Here is a 10,508-nt window from a genome sequence, read left to right as displayed (position 1 = left end):
CAAAATAAAAAAACTTGTCTCCCATACCCCAAAGATAGTTAAAGAATAAAATAAGAATAGTGCTATGGGTAATTTTAAACCTGAAAAAACTTATGTATTTGAGATATTCCTGTATGAACAGAGTTATTTAATTAGCAGTTATTTGATTTAGCACCTACCCTGCAGAAGATATAATGAGAAAAATTCAGACAAATATGCAAAGCCAGATGCTTCAAGATAAACCCCTGCAATCCTCAACCGAGGGAGCAAGCTTGCCTTTTAATGAAAGCAGCCCGGGGAAAGTTGTGCCTCCCATCCCGTTACCCTCTCTCCCCTGGGTGTTGGACTTCATACAGATTATATCCTTTTGAGTATTGGCTACATTCCTTCTCATCTACTGCTTTACTCACTTTGCTACATCTTCAGGGTAAGTGAGTTCCTACCCCCTGCCCCTTGATAAGTCCCACACTAGTACCAATAGACAAAACTGTCCTAAATTTTATGCATGTATGTTTGTTTATTGTGCCAGCTTACCTTATCATCACAGGACCTTACTTGTCCTCAATTGAGTCTTTATGCTCTACATGCTGGACCATCTAGTGCCTCTGGGGAAAAGATGAACTCTATCCGATTTCTACATCAATGTGATGGAAACTAGTCATTAGACTGACATTGCAGGAAGGAAGGCATTATAAGTAAACACAATAGTTGAAACAAGTAAGGTACAGTATGAGAATGTGATTTGTATATTTTACAGTGAAAGTACAAAATTAGTTACTGCCCCTTAAATATTTATCAGCAACACACAGAGGAGAGAGCTACCTGATCTAGGTAAAGAGTGAGTTAATCCAGATGATTATAAGTACATGTTTTAAAAAAATAAATATATATATATATGGTCATAAGCTATATTACATTAAAAAACCCATTGAAGGATTAACAGTTTTGTTGTTGGATCATGGGACACAAAGTCTATTTTAACAAAAGCATTTCTTAATGGCCTTGTTTACTTAATGAAAGACGTATAAAGGCTTTGCACAGGGAGCAGGTGAGTCACGCACACAAGCCGTTCTGCTTGTAACGTGCTGTCATTGGGAAGTAATACAAAAGGTCCATGAGTTCCTTTGAAATATCATGTAGTGTTATCTCCTACCTTCCATCCTCTTTTGCTAAACAGGATATCAGGGCAGGTAAAAATCAATGACTCAGTTGAAAGAAATTCACCTCAGATATTGTAACATGTTTACTATAGAAATGTATAATACGTTTTTATGCTAGGATCTCAAATCCGAAACAAAATATGTATTACAGAAGTTGCTGTGCCATATGTGCCATAGATAGATAATTATCACCTTTGAACTATTTTACTTACCCCTTTTTATGCAAGAACAATCAATGAACTTCTGCACTTTTTTGATCGTTTAACAACTAGTTTATAGGTAATTAAGGTTTAATGGATTCTTAAAACTAGAATCTGATTTTGTAACAGACACACGTGCTAACATCATATGCTCGAAAACATTACCACATTACAGTAACACACACACTTGCTAACACCATAGACTCATGCACAGTGATGCTAGCCTCATACACCAAAAACACACACTTTAACACTAGATGTAGATATATACACACATAGTACTGCCATTCGCATACACAGGCTAACACTACACTCGTATATGCATGCACACACAATCCAACAACATACACTAACACATACCCACTGACTCTAACACTATATAGTATTAATGTATGTGTATATATAGATATACATTTATATATATAGAGAGAGAGAGATTGTGTTACAGTTAAAGTGTATATTGTATATAAAATAGTATGTATACAAAGTGTTAGAGACAGTGTGTATATAATATACAAATAATGACTCTAGCAAAACAGTACTTATACACACACAGTAACATACTGACACACTCACTCACACACACACACACACAGTAACATACATACACATATACATTAACATGCTTATGTAGAACAGGCTAACATCCTTACATACACACACACACATACTAACATACACACATACAGCAACATCATTTTACTAGCATACTTATTTATACTTGCACACATAAAAAACTATCTTTGTTGGCTCAGGAGGCATAGGCCAATACCAGCTATTCTGCTTACTCAAGGTCCTCGCACACTATGTCTGAGCGACATGATTTATGTTATATGTCCTGTTGGTGTTGGCTGAGCTGGTGCTTTACACCAGCGTCATTACTACCGCAGGGTCTTGTAATGCACATTAAGTGAACCCGCTGTGTGCTTCCCTTTGGCCAAGCAGGAGGGAGAGCCTCCTTGCTCTCTTAGGGCCTGTTACAGCAGTAGTGGTTGTACCACCCTGGTGGCGGGTACCTGGTGAAACTATTCCTGCTCACATTGGCATATAGCTGGCAGAACACACCATAATAAAATACACATGAAATACAAATGTTCATGGTCAGGGGCCAGCCATTTATTTGTTCTTTTACACACATAGGTATCTGTTCACTCTCAGATTTCTATTCAGCATAATAAGACCATCAACAGGTAGCTAGATCTCCATGATTATATGTAGCTTCTACTTTGTTGTCATGTTAAATATTGATGCTTATAAATATATCCAGTGTCTAGGTCTTACGTACATGTTGTGTTTAGTAATTACCCAGCTTATAGCCAATTCAAGTCACTTATATTTGTACCACAATTTAAAAACGAGTGATCCAATTAATTGGTCATGCCAGCATTCCTTTTTACTGCATCTTCTTCCCCTGGATTCTCAAAATAGATCAGGAGGCAATCTAGCCTAAAGTTATTGGGATTAGGTTAACCAAGTCCTTCTGCGACTAATTTGTCATCACCATGTTTGTGAACACTCAGGGGAAAGGAACCCAGAGCCTGATATCTATTTAAAGCAGTGTGGCAAGGAAAGTGGACCGGATGAAGAAAAGAGAAATTAGTCATGTTAGACAAGAGATAAGAAAAAGTGAACAGGAGAAAGAGATGAAGGACATTTTTGAGAGTGCCATGTGCCAGCACACAATCCCAAAATTATTTAATTTTAAGTAGTACTTGTTTTGCCTTATAAGTAGTAGTATTCCACTTGACAGCACCTTCATACTTTATGGAAATATGTGCCAACTAGTTGCAAAACGGAAGCAGGTGATTTTTCATTGTTAGTGAAGAAACATCTGTTGCCATTTCTGTGTTTGAGATACTAATATAATTGTCAGATAAAGTGAGTATCGTAGCGTTTGTTTCTTAAAGTATTTCTGTAAAACAGTTAACTGATGAAAAATGATGACCTGCAAATTAGGACTGTACAAATTGATTCCAGTCATGACTTCTGAAGATATCTTAGCAGGTGATTCAGTGCAGAGGTTGATAAGAGAATTAGGACAGTTGAGGAACAGGTTCCAGCTTTACCCAAAATCCTTGCTCTGACCCTGTTCCAAGAGAGAGTCAAACCGCAAAAAAAGAAGGCTTAAGAGAAGATGAGAGACAAAAGGAAATGTCTCAGGGCGACTCATATTATGAAAAGGGTGACTCAGACACCATTTGTTAGTGGTCACAGAGACACGTGCCCCCCACATAAACCAGATCACTCTTCAGAATGAGATGTCTTTTATACATGAGCACAGACTCTGATTCCTGTTCGGTGAATCATTTCCAGTCAGGAATAGCTCCGCTTAAAGGAATGACGGTTGTGAAATGAAGTGTTTACTGCAAACGTCTCACATGGGTGACTAACAAAGCAGCATCCAAGTTGTTTTCGCAGTGAGTCCTGGCTGACAGTGTCAGTGCTCTCAGGCTAACATCTCTAGCATGTTGGAATCTGAACATTCTCTTCATTAGGTACCTCACCAATCCTGCCATATTTTACCAGTTCATCTAAAAGAAAGGTAAATAAAAATATAATGTGTATCGTTTTCAATCTTTTTGTGTCAGGCGAAAATATTTTGACTAGTCTCCGATATTAACTGGTTATTGTTGTACACGTTATGCCGTATTGTTCCTGTGTTGTATATCCAGCTTTAATTTAAAAATGCAAGTTCCAGAAGAAAAATATGTGGGAGAGAAGGTTTAAAAATGTTGATATCTCCAGTAATCTCAGCCACATCTTTTATATTTATAACATTTTCATAGTGGTTCTGGTTTAACGTTTAAGGAAATGTCTGTTGGCAGGTTCTCAATAAAGCCGTCACGACTAATTATTATATAAACCCTGAAGTACTTCCTCCTGCTTTGTTACTGTAATAGAGTTAGCGCACTGCGTGGGACTTATGTTAACAAGCTCCAGGTTAGCAGCTAATATTGGTCTTTTCCAGCCAGAAATGTATATACACAATGAGATTTAAGCTCTTTAAAAAATACGTATCTTGCTTGATGGGATGATGTATTCAAGGCACTTGTTAAGGAGACGGTCCTAATCATGCTTGCTTCAGTTTCTTTCTTGGAAAAAGCAAGTACACTGGCAGTTACCCTTCAGTATCCGGAGCTCTCTCTTCATTGCACGGTGCAAATGTGAGTAGGTGGAACAAGCTCTGTTAAGTAAGAGGCTGTTGCGAAATCTCTGGCTCATGTTTCTGTCACAAGGCTGTGTAGTCATTGATGGGAGAGCATTAGTGAGCCATGCTAGGTCTCTTGTTCAGGAAAGCAAGGCAGTGATGCCGAAAACACACTGCCGAGTTTAGGGAAGGCAGTTAACAGTGTATTAACTACCTGATTAGGGAGAACTGGGATTTATTTAGATTTTTATAGTTTTTTTTTAAAGGCTTTGCTTATATTTTATGTGCCATCATTTATGCTATCTACAGGACAATACTTTGTACAATATTTTGAAGGATGTAGTTGGGGCCGTACAAATGGGAGATAGCATTGTGCTTTTTTTCTTCTTTGGAAACTACAAATACAGGATGCAAGTATCTGCAACAGTTTCACCTGCTCAGTGTGCTGATTGATGGACATCAGAGGCATGGTACCTTAGGAGTTTCTCCATGGATGTCTGTCCCTCTCGCTCATCGCTGACTCCTCTTCCAGGAATGAAGAAAGCATCTCATTGTGGTTTTTCTATGCTGATTTTTTGGTGTGTGTAAAAGGATTCAGAGGAGTGTCACAAGGAAACCGAAGACAGCAGATGTGCGATCAAGCTCTCAAGGGAAGCGCTTGGTAGACTTATTAAGCGTAACCATATTCATCTCTTAAAAAGCACTCATGATACCACCTTGGAGTTTGGAGGAAGGCAAGTTCATATCTTTACAGCATACACTTTAAGGCACCATTCATCTTATTATTGTGTTTGCAATGCAATGTGCAATTAGAATAAAACAGAGCCAAATGTCTTATATAAACAAACAAGGATTATCAGGCTAGCAGCTTTGCATTTTGAGTGCCATTGTATCGCACTGCTTACTTTCTCATGTTGAGAAGGTTACATGTGTACCATATCAGTATGAGCATTGCATTTAGTGGATATAAATTTATTTTGTGCTCTGTGATGGAATCCTTAGATGCATTAATTGATGTTTTGCATTTTAGATGCATGCCATTTTTTGTGACTATATCACACCTTAAGTGCTGTGGTTTTTGTGTCACTTGTACCAAGCGTGCATCACTCCAATGTGTGCAGGTTCTTAAACCGCACTCATACAGCAGTTTGAAGATGTTTTTGTTACTATTCACACTGATTAAACTTCTGTCTACACAAGTTTAAGTTCCGCTTAAGTTACTACTAACTGGTCGCTTCCAATTATTGGCTGCACACTACAGAGCAGTGTAGATAACTAGTGACAAGGTGTGCTGTGACTGCCTACCAGCAACATGCCCTTGGAACGTATTTTACATGTTCTCAGTCATGCTCCAAATTAATCACATGTAGTAAATGCCTTCAAAGTAATAATGTCAATGTAATAAATGCCTTCTAAGTAACAATACACTAGTTTGTTTTGTTAGCTGCAGCCTGCAAATCTGTTTGGTTATATGTCAATTGCAAAATATAACATAAAATGTATACTTTTGTTAATTGTCAAACTAACAATCAAATTATTCTAAACAGCTTATGCTTCCAGCATCAAGTTATAGCCATTCTTGCTTGTAATTTTAAATTACATTTAGCACCTTAAATGTTGGTTCTTGAAGGATAACATCTAATTTGAAACATAGCATGGTGACACGCCAAAGTAATTTTACAGTATTAGTGTGTTTTCGTTCTACATAGGGTTGCATTGCTTGTTTGCCAGCAGAGGCAGATCTACATTCCATCTTGACACCTGTTGGCCAAAGACTACTGACTACCTGACCCCCACACTAGAAATATATTGTATAAATAAAAGCCATGTCAATTATTTTTGTCTGTAACTCTTGATGTCACAGCTCACAGACACAGTGTGGCAACAGGTGCAGCGATGGACTGCAGACTTGGATTTTGCTGTATGCTTCCTCAGCTTGAGCTGTCCAGGCACCTCCCAACCATGCTGTCCATATGCTCTACACAGCCCAGACCCTTAGACATTATAATTACCTAATGTCATTTTAATGACAGGCACATCAGCTTTTTATAATATAAAAATGGCCACATCAACATTTTTAACCTGTTTTTATCAGGCCAACTGACTGCCTGTGACTTTTCTAGAAAGTATGCCCCCCCTTTGTCTCCTACAGTGTCTACCAAAATTGACTTAAAGGGAGACTCCAGCCATCATGTATACTTAAGTACATATTCTAGCTAAGCATCTCCTTTAAATTAACATTCCTTTTCCCTGCCCGTCAGCTATTTGCATTGCAGGAGATGCATTTGCACTGTGCAGTAGCATGCATGCACCATTACTGTCAGCAACTGAGGAACCCTCTAGCTGAGGAGGGGGGTTGGTTTTGTAAAGCCAAGTAGCCCCATCACACTAACACAAACGTACACACTCATGCTAATGCACACTTCCTTTAGCACACACTTACATATACACACCCACTCTAACGTAAGCTATACGTCCCTCCCTTACCTTTCCCAAAGCCTACTTTCTAGCTGCTCGTACGCACCGTGTGAGCAGTTTCACTTTTGCCACAGTGTCACATAATTGCTGTAAGTGACCCCGCCACACTCCCGCCTCCCTGAGTGGGCCAGTGCATGGTGGACTGGCCTTTTTTTAAAAATCTCGTCCTGGCCTGGGGGCAATTGCGCACTGTGCCATCCCACCCTCGGCCAGCCAGCTCCAACACTGGTCTTGTGATGGTTTCATTATCTGAGTCTGAGAAATAGGTGAATATAGTCGACGTGTGCCAGTAACCTAGCCTCCAATCTATGGCAGTTTGAGCTCACATATTATGAGTGCTAAATCCAGCATATATGAGTCACTTTTTTTTCTTAGGGCAAGTGCATACTCAAATGGCTAAATGTTGCAAAATTGCTAAAAGTTTGACATTTCTTTTTCAAAACTTGTGTTCCAGAAAATAAGGTGCTAATGCTAGTACTAGCATGGTTCTGCATTATTACTAGGTTGTAGGTATCCCTGAACAATATTTGTGATTATCCTATATCATACCAGATTTGTGGTTTATATGTAGTCACGATTTGTATGTATTTGTAGTGATTCCAAGCCGAACTGTTCACTGTTGTTTAATAGGTCTTATTTGATTATGCTGACAATTTAACCTCCCAAAAGCATCTTACTCAGGCAGGATATCTGAGAATTGGACAGCCAGCTCTCCTTATGTATTACTTGTTTGAACACAGATGCGAAGCCCTAAGTTACTTTTTACTGTGTGCCAGGCGTAGGCGGCAAGGTCAGATGCAACTTGCTTACTGTAGTTGCTATGTGGGTGTAATAAACTAAAGAAAAGGAAAGGGTGTGGAGAATTGTCTGATAGCAAAAAGAATGGAGATTTTTTTATATTTACTTAACAATGTACATTGACCTAATTGGGATTGGCCTGGAACTTAGAAATCGCAGAACATATACATATAATTATCAATAATAAGGGTACTTTGCCACTAGTCGCTCATTATGGTAAGTCGTTAATGTTTGTGTTGTGAAATGTTGAGCCAAAAGAACATCTTGTAGAACAGATAGAATGCTGAGACTGAGTAGTAGAACAGATCAGCCAACATGTTTGTATAAAATTTAGTATTTTTATTCCTAGAAAACAAAGTAGTGTCATGAATGAAAAGGTGCCTTTTCAGAAAAAAAATGAATTTTATTAGTTATTAGAGTCCAATGACTCTGGAATGAATAAGTTATCCCACTACACTGTATCTCAGAATTCCTCTCTGAGACCAATTTGACAATATCATAAACAGCCATGGAATATATGTTAACCTGATAATTGTAAACAAAAGTCCTGATTATTTGTGTTGGTGCCTGCTAGTGAAAGCTGATAGGGTGACATAGGTGAAAGCATTGAGCTGTACACAATTGTTTTAGCCATAGCAGACATACATACATATATATATATATATATATATATATATATATATATATATATATGAGAAGCCTGACCTAAGCGTCTCCTGCCTTTAGGCATGTCCCTCTGGACACCTGGGAACCTGTGTCTCTGTAGGCTTGGCTGGTGGATGAGCATCACAAGACGGCAGGAATTATCAAAGATAGGTTATATATAACCTCTACTGCACAATATTCTAACAGCACGTTGTGGGTCGGCCCTGCATCACTTTCTACAGACCTCATTAGTTTCAGCTTATCTCCTCCTCCTCTTATATATGTCACAATCAATGTAGAACCTAATGTGTTGAAAGTTTGAAAGAAAAAAAGGTCACACAAAAGGTTCTAGATACAGCAAATTAGTTTTCCAGTTAGTCACATGGATACAATCTATCAAATCAAAGGAAGCACATTGAGTTTGTGTATATAAACTTTTCCAAAACAGTGTTAATAAAACCCTACCCGTCAAATAGACTTCTCTTAAAGGAATAGCCCCACTAAAGAAGAATGTTAATGTTAATGTGGATACATTACTTCAAAGAAAAAAGAAAACCTTTCCTGAGGTAGAAGTGGCAGCCAATCAGCGCAAGGACGGCTCCCAAAGAAATTAGTGGCCATGCTTTCCACACATGCCCATGTGTCTGAGCAGACCCCCTCCCGCAGTGTTTGCCTATCCACCACTTGAATTTATTGGACGTAAGTATATAGTATCACATGCATTTAGGTTTTCCCCTACACAGAAAATATCTGGGGGTGGGTACGCGGCAAATACTTATTCACAATCCCTCCAGTCATTTGCAAGAGGGGAGCAAAACATTTAAAGAGATAAGACAGCTTTCATATGCATTAAAGTGCAAATGATTTCTGGAGTGTCCCTTTAAACACCATCTTCAGCCCAGGTACACAGGCCTTTGCTACCTACCCCAACTTTCCTGAATAGTTACATTAAAAATAAGCAAGGAAGATACTTGCACACAGGCTTGTTTTAACAGCAATGTCTTTTCGTGGACCATTGGTCCACAAATGGAAGCAAGGATGAACAAGCATGCTGGTTTCTTCATCGCCAAGTCCATTTGCTTAGTGAGCACACTAGAAAAAGACGCTACAGTAGCAGTACCCGGTATTATAGAAGAACGTTATAAGGCTTTGGTATTGCATTTATTTTTCCTACTAATTAACTAATTAATAAAAAGGTTTGTAAACATATTCTTGACAAGTACTTGAACTGATGGTTTTATGCAATCTGAGAACATGAAGCTACAGTAAGTAATAAGATATTTCAGGATGAAAGGTATCAACATTGTTATTCAGTTAATCTTGGTGAAATAACACAAACCTCTGTCAAGTTCAAGCTCTCATGAAAAAAGAGACTTTATCCAGTATTATACTAAAGATGTAACAAATTTATTTTGTGACTCCAAAGGCAGATTTTCCATGGATCTACATTACCTCTGCTAAGGTTAAATAAGTATTAAGCCTGAATGCCTGTTCTGTAGAAATAATGATAACTGAATCCACCAAAGCCACTTCACTTGGCAGTGTATTATTACGCACCTTAACTGTCCTAGATGTAAAAACCTTCATTATCTTTAGATGATGCCCCATGTTTTCTGGAGTTTTATGAGACAAAAATCCCCAGATCTTCCATAACATTAACTCGTTCTGTTGCTTTTTTCCAAACCTAATACAATTTTGCCTAGACCAGAATGCCTTGTTTTACAGAGTGCATCTGTATTTCATCATGATTTATTTATTTTTTTATAGCTCTTTACCTTACCAATGATTCTTTACTGAACATATCACTTGTTTCTCTGCACTATATAGCCTATAGCAGTCTCAACAGTGGTCTTTAATATACTATTAATATAACATTCACTCAAATAAAAAAAATATCAAAGAACACGCTTCCAAAACTGCATTGTATAGGAATTATGTAAAACACAGATAAAGTATATAAAGGAGTTATCTAAAAACATGATTCTAGAAAATAGTAGTTATCTAGGGATAGAACTTTTGATGGCAAAGGTTCAGAGGCTTTGGCTGTGCCCATGAAATGCATTAGTTTCCCACGGCTGCCATTTCTTGGCATTCCAGATG

General features: G+C 38.1%; 1 long non-coding RNA gene across 1 annotated transcript; it reads left to right on the top strand.

Moving 5' to 3' along the window:
- Nucleotides 1-2,986: 2,986 nt before the first annotated feature.
- LOC128491051 (uncharacterized) lies at nt 2,987-6,467 on the top strand. Its single transcript, XR_008354003.1, has 3 exons — nt 2,987-3,881; nt 5,079-5,225; nt 6,376-6,467. It is a non-coding gene; the product is annotated as an uncharacterized LOC128491051 (long non-coding RNA).
- The last annotated feature ends 4,041 nt before the right edge of the window (nt 6,468-10,508 follow it).

Source organism: Spea bombifrons, chromosome 4, assembly GCF_027358695.1.
Source record: "Spea bombifrons isolate aSpeBom1 chromosome 4, aSpeBom1.2.pri, whole genome shotgun sequence".
NCBI classification, from domain to species: Eukaryota; Metazoa; Chordata; class Amphibia; order Anura; family Pelobatidae; genus Spea; species Spea bombifrons.
Note: the sequence above shows the minus strand (reverse complement) of the source record. Positions and strands in the feature narration are given on the sequence as shown.